Source organism: Equus asinus, chromosome 21 (assembly GCF_041296235.1).
Source record: "Equus asinus isolate D_3611 breed Donkey chromosome 21, EquAss-T2T_v2, whole genome shotgun sequence".
In the NCBI taxonomy this organism is placed as follows: domain Eukaryota; kingdom Metazoa; phylum Chordata; class Mammalia; order Perissodactyla; family Equidae; genus Equus; species Equus asinus.
In genome coordinates, this window is record NC_091810.1 from 68,617,405 (window position 1) to 68,631,626 (window position 14,222).

The window sequence follows — 14,222 nt, forward strand, 5'->3', positions numbered from 1 at the left end:
CCATAAAGTCTCATTGATTCACAGTTGCTCACTCAGTAAGGCAAAACAAAAGCAAAGGCCTGAGGCCAGTGACATCTGGAGACATTGTAATGTTGAGCAACTGTATTGATTTCCCTAAAGGAAAATAAGTCAGAGCAGTAATGGTGGTGTGGGTGAATGAAGAAGAAATCTTTTAGTCTAGAAAGTCTTTTTCAAGACTGCGCCTTGGGGTGCCCATTTAATTATGCTGCCTCCAATTTACAACCTAAGGGATTTTTGTTTCCTTTTTAAATAAACAACTCAGTAAACAAGTTTTTCCAACCTATTTAAACTCCTCTGGGCACACTTGAACTTGTCAGTTCTGGTACCAAGTAATCACTCTGCTCAAATAATGTTGATTAGAAATTTATAAAATCTGACATTAAGCCTTGACATAAACAGAATCATCTACAGATGATAGAATTACAAAGAAACCAGATTAGAAGGAAAGAACATAGTCATAGAGTCAGAAAGACCCTGGTTCAAACCCAGATCTGCTGTTTCTGAGCTGAGGAATCTTGGACAATTTACTTTCATTTCTTTGCCTCCATTTGGTCATATACATGAAACAAAACACAGAATATTTTCATCAGAATTCCAGTGAGAAGCATGCTAACCTAAGGCAAACTCTACTTCCCAGAGGTGGCAGGCAGATGAAGGAAGAATGAAAACAGTACTAAGGAAGGGAGAAATTAACAGGGAAATGGCATAGTCCTGAGGGGCTGTGGGAGAGCAGAGGGGTGTGTGCGTGAAAGAGGCTGGGCATCAGTACCTGCTGTGGGAGGACATTAAGAGGCAGAGAGACATCAATGGAGGAAGAGTTTGCATGAAGTTGGCTGGTGATGTCAGCACAAAGCTCATTCCTCTATCTTTTAAGAATGCCCGAAGATCCACATTACTTGTCAAGTTTCTAGAGTCAGATTTGAAAAGGTGGTAGACAGAGGCTGCCTCTAATATGGCCTTAGAATATCAGGGTTGTTGTGAAGATAAAAATGTGATCATATGTAGGAAAGCCTTTGTTCCAGCATAAAGAAAGTATCAGAAACAGGGGTACTACTAGACCGCTTATTATTAGCAGGACTATGATCATGATTAATTTGTCCTGTCTTTAAAGACAACTGACAGGCATCCATTTATTCCAAAATGTGTATTGTAAAAGCCCGTGCCACTGCAGGAAGCTTTGGGTAATGTAACTTGCAAAACAAAAACATGAGTGACTGAGGCATTTTCTGCAGACTTCAGAATACAACTATAGTTCTGACTCAATTGTTTGGCTATTTCAGGCCAAAGCAAAGGTGGACTAAGTGACGTTTTCAGGTTGTCAAGAGATTGTAGTCCACAAGAGAAGACACATTTGTAATATGGAGAACTTCAAGCCAAATGACAGTGGCAAGTCCATTTGTTACTAGAGTTCCAAAACTGTTCATGACAATTGAGTAAATGGGAGAGAAAAGTTGAAGGGGATAAACTGAAATGAAATTAAATAAAGGATCTATGGCCTTTCAAATCTCAAGGTAACAAAAAATACTCCCTGAAATAAAGTAAGTTCTGATGCAAACTATCCCTTTTTAATTTGCTCTATTTGTATTTGGCCAAAGAAAGTTTTTAGTGTCTCTTTGCACTGAGGACAAATCACTCAGCTACACCTCCGTGTGATGCACTGAGCAGCATCCTTGCTAAAGGCTAACAGAACCCAGGGAAGCTCAATGCAAGGCACAAGAAGGGCCAGTCCTGGGGAGGTGAGGGGGGCAGCAGCCGTGGAAATGAAGGCTCCTCTTCCCCGCAGTGCTCAAGGGGGAAAAAGCTGCTGCTCAGATGTTGGCTGAAGAAATGCAAAGCGTAACAGAGAAGCCTTTTTAAATCTCCACTATACAAACGCTTCCTTCATCTGGGCGACAATTCAGTTTCTAGTTGCGAATCTCTGTTTTAAGCACTCCCTGCCAATCTGTAACCTTCTTCAACTGAATGGAAGACTATCAGCATTAACTAAAATCTTAGCTCAAAAGTGTGAATGAATCATGCCAAATGCAACTTAAGGGAAATCCAGTTGTGTACCTAAGATGAAATTTCCCTTTGGAAACACTGAATTTTTACCTCTGAATAATACTGCGTGTGCCCCGTGGCCGGCAGATTTATGATCTATCTGATCTCCAGCTAATTCCATCAGTAAGAAAGGAAACAGGCAGGAAGCTGGGGATGCATGCTTCTGTTTACACTTCAATTATGTGCTTTCATACTCTGTTCATGTAGGGCCTTTGGTTCATTAGAGCTATGAGTATTTAAGAAAGTATTGGCTAAGCCATGTTTCCTGGTATGAAATAAAAGAAATATAGTCTACTCATGCAGACACATCTAATGTACACTCCTTTCATCTCCAAAGGACTATAATAAAGATGGAATCCTCACATACCAAGCCTTGGGAACACAAGTGAGGGATCGGCGTGTTGGGTAAATATGTTCTTATTTTCCTCGATAAGGTAATTTTAGCCACAGTTCAGTCCAAATAGTGACTGTTAGTGTAACGATCATTTTTCCTTATTCTAATATTGAGACCCCTGATCTATGATCTTTATGAGCTCTTTCTCTCTAGATCTATATATTTCTTCATAAGAAACGTCTTATAGACTCTTATAAACGTCTTATATAACAATTAAATCACATTTCATTCTGTATGAGCTGTACCATCTTAATAGTAAAGAATGAAACTCTATGAACTCAGGACAATCCCAGAATATCAGCATATAAAATAAAATTGATAAAAAAATATGGACCTATCTGAAGCTGGTAAAGACTGTTTCACTTGAGAAATAACATTTTTAAATATACTTGCTTATACAGGCTCGGCAAGCCAGAGTTGAAAGATTTCTTGGACTCTCAACGTCTGGTAGTAGTGCTCCTTTACTCAGAGAATAGCATGGAGACAGGACCCATGGGCATCAAAGGGCTGCAGGCATGGGCACAGGACCCATGGGCAGCGAAGGGTTGCAAGCATGGGGACAGGACCCATGGGCAGTGAAGAGCTGCAATGTCCTGAAGGTTAGGGCTAAATTTATAAAGCACGGGTACATGAGTTATTTTTACCAGATAAAGGAAAGATGATGAAAAAAGTCATTAAAATGGTATCAGTGCAGGTGGGATCTGGTTATTGTGTGGTTATATAACTTTAGATATGAATCAGGTTATATGGATCGGCATGTAGGCCAAGATGCCTTGGGCTTCTCTCCCTGGGGCAGCCCTGATCCACATCACTTGCTGCAGTATTTATTAGCCATTGAGAATGCTTGACAATCTTATAGTTCAGTGGTCCTCGACAAAGAGGGAATTTTGGTCCCTATGGAAAATTTAACAATCCTTGAACTATTTTTGTCACAAACTGGGTGGGGGTGGGGAGGTGTGGGGAGAGTGCTACTGTCATCTAGTGGGTGAGGGCCAGGGATGCTGCTCAGCATCAGGCAGTCATCTACATGAAAGAATTATCTGGCCCAAAATGTCAATGGCACCACTGTTGAGAAATCCTACTATAACTGTAGTCTTTAGGAATGCCAATAGATATAATTAGGGAAAAGATAGACCAATAGCCAAGAACAAGGGGTTGAAAAATGGTGTAGTCATGAGCCAGCCCTGATGGCCTACTGGTTAAAGTTCAGCATGCTCCTTTTCAGAGGCCCAGGCCTGATTCCCTGCCATGGAACCACAACACTCGTCTGTCTGTAAGTAGCCATACTGTGGTAGTGGCTCACACCGAAGAACTAGAAGGATTTACAATTAGAATATTCAAGCATGTACTAGGGCTTTGGGGAGAAAAAAAAAAAGAGAGGAAGATTGGCAACAGATGTTAGCTCAGGGTGAATTTTTTCCAGCAAAAAAAAAAAAAAAATAGTATAGCCATGTTTGATTTTGAGATATCTGGCTATGCCAAGAAGAAGAAAGGACAGTGAAAGAGAAAAATGGAGTGATGGATATACCAATCCATAACCAACATACAGCTACCCTGCCTAGATTATATTTTCCTTTGGAAGGAATTAAAGCACAAAATTTAAATATATAACAGTAGTAGAGAAGAAAGGGAACACATACCATTAATAGGACAGAATTTTATAGGAATTTCTGCAAAATAGGAAGCACATGAAATAGAATTGATAAGTAGAGAAAACTACAACCCAAAATAGGTTCAGATGTGGCCCTAGGAAAACTTTAAACAAGACAGAACCAGTATAGAGTTTAGGCAGTGATTCCTAAACTTGGATACAAATTTTAATCTGGGACTCTTTTAAAGTTTCCAGTGTCCAAGCCACACCCCAGACCAATGAAATCACAATCTCTAGCAGCGGGATGAAACAGTAGCATTTTCAGAAGCTCCCCTGGTGATTCCAATGTGAAGACAAGTTCGGGAACCATTGGTGTAGGAGTAATCAAAAGACAATTAATGGCAATCAACTAAAGCAGCGCTTCTCAGAATTTCACCTGCATAAGACCACTAGAGTATCATCATAAATGCAGATTTGGACCCAGCAGGTCTAGGGTCAGGCCTGAGATTCTGTATGTCTACCCAGCTTCCAGGAGGGGCCAACATTGCTGGTCTGTAGATCACGCTGAGAAAGAGAGAGGAACTAAAGAGAAACAGGCCATTCCCAACCCCTGCCCCATTCCTCTCCAGTTCCCATAAATAAATAAACTGCCTCTAGTGTTAGCCCTCTGGTTAAAGCACTGAGTCCAGTTCTCTAAACTAAGTGGAGGATGAGCCTGGAGGAGGCTAAGAGAAAAGCAAAGAGAACCCCCAAGGTCACTCCTGGTCTACACAACAGCCAGTGAGAAACAAGGAAGTAAAGGCAACTGAACCCAAGAGTTGAGGGTATTTGGGGCTTAATTTCATCCACAAGAAAACAGAAAAAAACACCCAAAGATCTAGGTTACAATTAAAATATTCTTGGCAATGGCTTTAATTATCAATGATAGTGAAATCTTACAACAAAATGTCAAGCAGCTAGTAAAAATTATATTATGGAAAATAAGTAATGATATGGAAAGAAGTTCATCATATAGCTTTAATTTTAAAAGTCTAACAGGGTAGGGGCTGGCCCCGTGGCCGAGTGGTTAAGTTCGCGCGCTCCGCTGCAGGCGGCCCAGTGTTTCGTTGGTTCGAATCCTGGGCGCGGACATGGCACTGCTCATCAAACCACGCTGAGGCAGCGTCCCACATGCCACAACTAGAAGGACCCACAACGAAGAATATACAACTATGTACCGGAGGGCTTTGGGAAGAAAAAGGAAAAAAAAAAAAATACTAATCTTAAAAAAAAAAAAAAAAGTCTAACAGGGTAGATAGAAGGGGAAAAGTAAATACGCAAGTAAACAAGAAAGCAACCCTTGAAAGAGTTTGTACACCTGGGGGTTAATTTTTATTATCTCTGGGAAAGGGGTGGTGGAATTGCAGGCGATTTTTATTTTCTCCTTAGTAGAAACAAGGTAATAGAAATATCACCCTTTTCCTCAAAACAAAATGTCTAGGTCTCAAGATTTACTTAATCCTACTCTCAATGCCCAGGGGTTAATCAGACTGCTCTCTACAGCCTTCTCAAGTCTCTGGTCCGGTGCTGCCGACAACATCCATGGTCATTAAAAGCTGATGATGCCACCCCAGCCTTGATACTGTTAATGGAATCTCAGGTGCTACTGATAAGCTCTCCTAGCCCTGGGCTCCATCACTACCCAAGATCTGCCCTAGCTTTCCTACAATCACAGCTGTCTCTGCCCCAGAGTAAAGAAGTCTGATTCTGAGTGTGGCAGCCTTTCAGGGCTGGAACTGGACCATAAAATATTGTAAAGAATGATAACACTAATAACCTTTACCCACTTGCTCTGGTTTCATGTGCCAGAATGGTACCTCGTCTATATAGCCTTCCCCATCTCAAGGGTTTTATATGAAAGTTTTGATACCAACTTATATGGTCCCAACTATAAGTCCCCACATTCCTTTTATAATTCCTGCATTGGTGAGGTTGGGGAGAGGGATTTATATGGGTACCTGGTGATCTACCTGGACTTGCCAGGATTCCTGATGTCAGTCTGTTGATTGTGTTCCCTTTCATGACCCTCATACTGACTTAAAGAAATTCGTTTTTGGAGAAGGTTGTAGCATGGCACTTCACTGATGAGTATATTAGCATAAAAGGCATTTTGTTTTAAAGAAATTAATAATCCAGAAACTATAAGCAAACAACATTTAGAGAATCAGTCATAAGTGATCACTATGCCGTGGGTCCAATTATAATACCATTTAGCAATTTTAACATCACTTTCATATAAAAGGAAAATTGGTTGGAGTATTTCAAGCTCCCCCATTATCGACATGGTATTTTAAATCTCTGGCTACAGGTTTATGGGTTGTTGTTTCTGTTAAACCATAAATCATTCTCTTCCATTATGGACAACCTCAGGTTTAAAATTATTAGCTTTTAAACCCTTCTTTGTAATTAGATCAGCATCATGTTCTGTTGTAAGGCAACAAATCAATAAATCAGCTGAAGGAAATATCTCCCCCCTCAGGCAACGTATAATTAGCCTATTAGCCTCAAATATCTTTGAAGTAAATTGCTTGAAGTTTATTGTCAAATTAAAATTCCTCTGATTTGTTAAGCATCTACTACAGGTTTACACCTAATATTATATAATAAGTGTAATTCAGCTATTTGGTAGCCAAATTGTTTCCATTTAGATCCCTTTCTTATTAATACTGAGCAAGAGTCTACCTATTAAAAAGAAAAATAATAAGCTATCATTATAAAATAGAGGAATAAATGCCAAAAAACTCGTCTTCACCAAAGTAACAGCTTGAAAGTATTACTTGTAAATATATTATCTATTACATTAATTTATCTTCCTAAAATGTCATGAGAAAGACACTCTAAAAATGCAGTTAATGACAGACAAACTAAGATTTTAGAAATAAGTAAGAATCATGTAAGGACAGAATTTGATAACTAAAAAAGGAGATCTGGAAACTAACAAGATATCAGTTCTCCAGTAAAATATAAGTTCCTTGAGGGTAAAAACTTGCCTCTTGTTCACTACTCTATCTTCAATCCTAAAACTGTGCCTGATGCATATTAGATCCCTAATAAATATTTGCTGTATAACTCACTATTTGGAGTAGCCCTGTGCAAGGAAAATAATGGATATTAAAGGCACAAATATTTCAGTAGTTGAAAAATGATATTCTGTAGGAGAGCAGAAAGATTTTTTTGAACTCCCCCACAACTCATATGGTTTGTTCTCTAGAGCTAGAGTCTCTTCCAACTTTATGCTCACCAAGTAACCTAATTGCTAAGCTCACTTCCAGAGGTGGAATACAGTAAAGGATACTCAAATGTTCCAGTTATTAGAACTATGTATGCCCATTTGTCAATTAACACTTTGGCATTCAGTTTCACACATCAATCTCCTTTGAGTTTGGCTATATTGACAGATTTCCCAAAGCCTTACAAGCTCTTGGTTAATTTACAGCACTGGCTATCTAATTTTTAAAACTAAAAGCTAAACCCTACCAGGCACCCACCAAGGGACAGACACTGTTAAAATTCTATCAGAAATATCCCAGCCAAACACTTTTCCATTTCAAAACAACGACTAATTTCAGAAATCAAGGGACTGAGCCAACAGCCAACATGAAGAAGAAAGATATGTGATGATCACAGTATGCTCCAGCTGGAAGGAGCCATAACTTGGTTTCAGGGAAAGCTGGATTTTAGACTACTCCTAACTCTATGGTATTGGACATATTGCTAAAACTCTTGCTTGCTACATTTTTTTTGTAAGTAAAATAAACAGATTGGCTATCCTCTATCTATTTTTTTGGAATAGCGTTTGAGAATGAGGAAAAAAATATCACCCTTATGTGGTACAAGGGGACAGTAAAAATCAAGAAGAAAGCATTTTCTCCCAGGGTTTCTTGTTATATGAAACTCAATACATCTCAAAATACAATCTTCTATCCTCTTCCCCATATCAAAAATTCTGGCCCATCTTCCCAACTCATCTATTTCATTGAATGGTGTGTGTCATTATTCTTCAATCTAACAGGCACAAATTCTTAAAGATGTCTTCTATCCTTCCTTCTCCTTTATATATCAAATCAATTTATCATGAAGTCCTATAAATTATTCAAAATAATTCATCTCTACCCTTCCTTGTCTATTTCCTCTGCCAATATCCCAACCTAAAGCTTCATCAAGACATGCCTGAGCACAGAACACAACCTAATAATAGATCACATTATTTATTGGTTTTATTCATTAGTGCAATGTAATATAAATGCTCCAACTTATGATTTTACATTTTTGTCTTGTTTCCTCCACTAGAAAAATCTATTTCTTTGTGATAGGGACCCAGTAATCCTGAAATCTGAAGAACTTGTATGGTTAGTTGAAATAGTGTGTATGTGTGTGGGGGGGGGTGGTGGTGTTGTGATTATCAAACGCTTATGTGGGGCACTAGTTCATGCTAAAATTTCCAAGATTACAAATGTAATCTTGATTAAAAGAGTAACTTCTAGATTAGAATTTAGGAAGACATTAACCTAAAGATTTGTACATAGAAATATAGTCATAAAAATGGAACTAATTGCTCACTTTCAAAAAATTCTAAACAACCAATTTGAATAAGTGGCTACAACAAACTTTCTCCCTGGTCCCACATGTTGATATTTATTTATATACCCTCTCATTTTGTTTCTTATATAAGGAAAAGACTATAAAGACTCATAATCATGGATTCTGGTTTCAGCTTGCCCAGTGAGTTTGAGACTTAGGTAAACTGCAGATTCTACTTCAACTTTAATAACCCTGTCTTTGTCACTCAAAGTTCAGTCCAAGAATCAGCAATACCTTCATTACCTGAGAATTTGTTAAAATTGCAAACTGACAGGCCTCATTTTAGACCCACTGAATCAGAATCTGTGTTTTTAACAAGATGCTAGGTGATTTGTATAGCAAGTGCCTATCTAGGAACTACTTCACAGACGGAAAGCTGTGATGTCAAATTTTTCACCTCTCTAAAGAAAAACATCTATCAGGATTCTCTATAAGCAAGCGTCACAGAACACTGTGGACTGAATGACATCAATACGACCTCCCCTGCTGGACAGCTCTCTCTTTGCTTTCCCCAGGGAAAAAGCACTAACTCATTGCCTGTTATCTCCATACCATGTAAATGTGCTCATAAACAGAGCAGAATGTGGGAAACACATATTTTCTTTTCTTTTCTTTTGCTCTCTTTTAATGCCCTAAGTACAATGGCGGTAGGCTTATAATTAATGTCATGGTGAAAATCTTGCTACATTTCAAAAGATACAAATGCAATTCTCACTGGATAATATAGGTTTCCCAATTTGCACAATGAACTTGGGCAAATCATCACTTCACTTCTTAAGTCCCAGTTGCCTCATGTGTAAAATGTGGTCATAAGAGTAACTTATAAAGTTTTTCTTTTTACTTTTGTTGCACATGTGCAGTCAGTAAAATGTATAGATTTTAAATGTACAGCATGATGTGTTTTAAGAAATAGATACACCTATGTAACCACCACATCAATTGTCCATCACCCACAAAGTTCCCTTGTCCCCTTTTCAGTCAATCCTCCCCCTGGAAAGGATGGATGGAGAGGAGTTTTCTAGATAATATTCACAAGATTACAGCTAGAAGAGGACTTCATTCCAGAGATGAAAGAGCTAAAATTTACCTAAGGTCTTGCAGCTAGTGAGTGGTAGAGCTGAAAGTTGACTCTAGGACAGTGAGTCTCTCATAGATCTCTCTTCCTTAAGTTGAGAAATGACGTGAACAGTTGTATACAAGGGACTCTCATCACCATAAATTATTCTTGCCTGTTGTTAAACTTCACATAGATGGAATCATTCAGTTTGTGTCCTTTGACTCAGGCTCCCTTTACTCAACACATGGTTCTGAGATTCATGCATGCTGTTGCACGTATGAGTAGTTCTCACAGAGTTGTGTTGAAACTTAAATGAGATATATGTAAAACTAGATGTTCCACAGGTACTTTTCAAATCTGAAAAAATCAAATGAGAGTCTTTGGAGGCCCCAAGATTTCTGTCCGTCTCTCCCAGATACTATAGAGTTAGGAGGTAAAATGTCATCTCCTGTTGGATGACCCAGTTCTAATTTTGCTGCCTTTACTCAGATTTGCTGGTATGTTTCTGAGATTATTATAGCAAATAAAATGGACTGAGCTCTCCTCCAATCAGAACATGTTAATTGATAATATGACATGTTTTCCTTTGGCCTGGGGAAGATGCCCAGCATTGACAACTATTGGATCTGGTGGAAATTTTCCTGGAAAGCAATAAGCACCTGAAAAAATCTCTTCTAACTGTCCGTTGTCACTATGGCAATATGGAATTACAACTGCCCTAAATGAGAATGCCTCTCTACCCAACAATAGAGTTACTTTACTTGGAAATAATTTGTTTTCAATAGGATTGCTCAGCATAGATTGACGGAAGAATAATATCTCTGCCACAATAATAATCAAAGTGTATTATGTGAGTCTTATGAACACTTCGACATTGAGATGAGGTTTTGACCATGAGATCACTAAGCTGTGATGCAGCAAGAAACAAGAATAAACGTGTTGGAGAAGACTCCATGACCAATGTGAAACAGATTATTGAGGCAATTATTGGCAAATTCAAGCCAAAAGCCATACAAGAGTAACAACATTGTTCAATGCTAATGGTGCTCTCAAGTAAGATAATCATAATTATATGTCACTGTACCAACAGTGCTTAAACACTTTTTTCCATGGGTCTTAATTTCAGCTCTTTATGAGAAAACTTACTTTCTGATATTTTTGAACATTGAGTAGCAACTTCAAATTGAGTTTTAGGGACATTGTAGGTGTACAAAGATGCAAATCCAGTGTATTAATCATTTATATTTTTAAACTTCTGATGGAATCTAGAGAAAATTGGCAAGATATTATCCTTGATGTTGAGACCAAGGCCACATGTTCAAAGGTAAATATCTTTTGGTTATGTCTCACTGTTAATATAGTGGATGGCTAGTTTGGAGCTGGTATTATTAAGGTACAATGTATTAAACAGGATTACTGCAATAGCAAGTTATAACACTCACTTCAAACTGGCGTAAGACATGAAAAGTTTAGAGGTAGGTACTGCTGGATCCACAACAAAGGAGAGAATGATCTACTAACATGGATGAATACCAAAAACATTATGCTTAGATAAAGAAACAAGGAACAAAACCAAATATACTATACGATACCATTTCAAAGAAATACTAGAACAGCAAATAATTTATAGTGACAGAAAACAGATTAGTGGTTACCTGGGGTCAAGAATGAGGGACTGACCTCAAAGGGATATGAGGAAACCATTTGGAGTGATGAAAATATTCTATGTCTTAATTAGCTACATGGCTATAAACATATAACAACTCATCAAACCATACACTCAAAATGAGGGCATTTAAATTATGCTTCAATACGTTGATTAAAAAATGGTTAAGAGGGTTTCATTAAAGCAATGGGCTAGTGTTAATAGAGTAATCAAGGAGTTAGTACAAGAAGATTTATCATTAAAAAATCATGAATTATAGAACATGTGTGTGTGTAAGAGAGAGAGAGAAAGAGAGAGAGAGAAACAGGGAGACAGAGATACAGTTAAATTGCCTGACATAATGTGATGAGAAGAACCTGGACACTGGATCCAAACTCATCCTCTTCCAGATGCTGTCTTTGCTGCTAGCTGGCAGGAAAGTGATCCCACTTACATCACCTGTAAAATTGGCCACCACCTACTTTGGAAGATTAAATCATATTAAGTGTAAAGATTAAATGAAATTAAAGGATCTGATGAAAATCTATTCAATGCATTACAATGATGTATTAGAATAAGGAATATAATACAAAATAGTGAAATATAGAGGATTGATAGATGATAGACAGATAGATAGAATAGAGACAGATTACAGTTAATTCTGGCAAGAGGTTTTGTCAAGAATAAGGAGGCAGTCGTGTGCACAGAAGTACTGTAGGAGTTAACATACTTCACAAAAATTCCTTGTTCAAAAGGATAAGGAAGAGAGGGCTACAGAATAATTGCAGTACTTTCACAGCAAAAGTACTTTGACTGGGCCATGTGAGGCAAAGATATTCACAAAGATTAAATTATTCATTTCCTACTCCTCATTACCAAGGTTATGATTTAATAATATCATAGTGAGATAAATAAATAGTGACTAAAGGTCTAATGCAAAGTGAGGTGTCAGAGGTGTGGTCCTGAGTTTGTAAATAAAAGGAAGTATACTGAGCCCCCTCTTTTGGGAATGCCCTGGGTACCACCTGATCTGCAACATCTCCAGCTGACTTGGTCATTCAATGTGAATCAATTGAATGGCTCATATATATACAAATCAAATTCCTTGTTACATGGACCAGCAGCTTCAGGACCACCAGTGTGGTGGTTTGAAAGGTAGACTCTTAAGCTCCACCCAAGATCTACTGAATCAGGATTTGCATTTTAACAACCTCTCCAGATGATTCTTGTGCATATCAAAGGTTGAGACTAAACAGCCTGCTCCATTGCTTCATGTAAAGAAAGCCCCAGGACTGGAAGAAAGCAGAGTTTATTCTCCTGGTGTGGAGACTTGTTCTTAGGCTTGGAATTGCTGACTCAGAAGCTCTTCCAGGTTTTGGCTACCATCAAGAGCCCACTCAAAGGGCAGAAGGGTCAAAAGCAATAATGTGGGCAACAGTAGTCAAGAAGCCAGAAGAAAAGTGTATGCCATGATGCTCAGCCTCAGTGGTACTTAGAGACCTGCACATCCAAGCAACATTGAGATCTTACTCCTCACCATTGGACTCACAAAATTTTTAAAAAATGATATTAAATGTTGGTAAAGCTATGGGGAAACTTGAACTTTCATTTACATTGCCGTTGAGAGTGAAAGAAGTAGCATCATTTTGAAGAGCATTTTGGCATTAGCTATTAGATTAACAACTTGCACCCACTATAACCAAGCCATTTCATGACTATGTCTACCTAGAGAAACGCTTGCATAGGTGCACAAGGAGGGTTATGTAAGATTTGTTGCACGAGGCTACTACAGCATTGTTAGCAACAAGAAAATATGGAAACAACCTAAGTGATGGCCAACAGAAGCATGGTTAAAACAAAATATGGCATTTCTATACCCTGGAATAATAAAAAAAACTATTAAAAATAATGAGTAGTTCTACATAGATTCACACAGGGAGATTTCCAGGATATATCAGCAAGTTAACAATTTAAGCTGAAGAATAATACTTAAGAAATGATACTGTTTTTTTCTTTTTTAAGAAAACACATATACAAAAAAACTCTATCTTTCTATAAATACAATTATGCACATTGTACGCATATATTGGGCAAGCATACAGGCAAATGACCAGAAGAATATACTCAAAAACATTTTACAGCTGTTATCTCTGGAAAGGAAGCTGAATCAGGAGATGCTGGTATAGGGGAATTTCACTTGTGTGTGTGTATTACTTGATTTTTGTTAGCAAAAATAATAAGTAAAATAACCTGAAGGAGAAATATTTACATAAAGCGAATGCGTTACTTTGTATTCTTCACTGAAACTTTTGTAGAAAATAATATTTTTCCCTGGAACTGACCTTTATACTCAATGTGACGAATACAGTCTGCAAAATTACCATCATTTTATGGGATGTTGTCTGGGTTTGCTAACTGGAAAGATGCTTTAACATCTTTACACATAAAAATGAAAAATTTTCAAAAATGTTTCACTATAAAACACTTGGCATTTGCTGAGTGCCTTACAATCATTTGTTGGTTATTTCATTCCAAAAAAGACTATTAAAACACTTTGAATAATGTATAAAACTAACTTTTCTCAGAAATCTTAACATTTCCCAGAAAATATAGCATTGGCATAAGTTACCATACAATAATATCTTGTTAAGTATATTTCTACTCACAGCTCCCATCGCTACATTGACGTCCTTCCTATTCCTGGGTCCACACGATCTACCTTCCCTCCTGTTTTTTGCACAAATAATCTTGTTTAATTCTGACTGCAACTCTGATGTACCTGTTATTATCCCCATGTATATATAAGAAACAGAGTCTCAGCAGGTTAAATAAGTTGCCCTCATCCAGGTTTTGT

At 37.8% G+C, this 14,222-nt stretch overlaps 1 long non-coding RNA gene across 1 annotated transcript in view; it reads right to left on the reverse strand.

The window, feature by feature from the left end:
- Positions 1-14,222, reverse strand: part of LOC139041352 (uncharacterized) — a 138,091-nt gene that overhangs the window by 32,956 nt on the left and 90,913 nt on the right. The gene's annotated exons all lie outside the window — the stretch shown is intronic.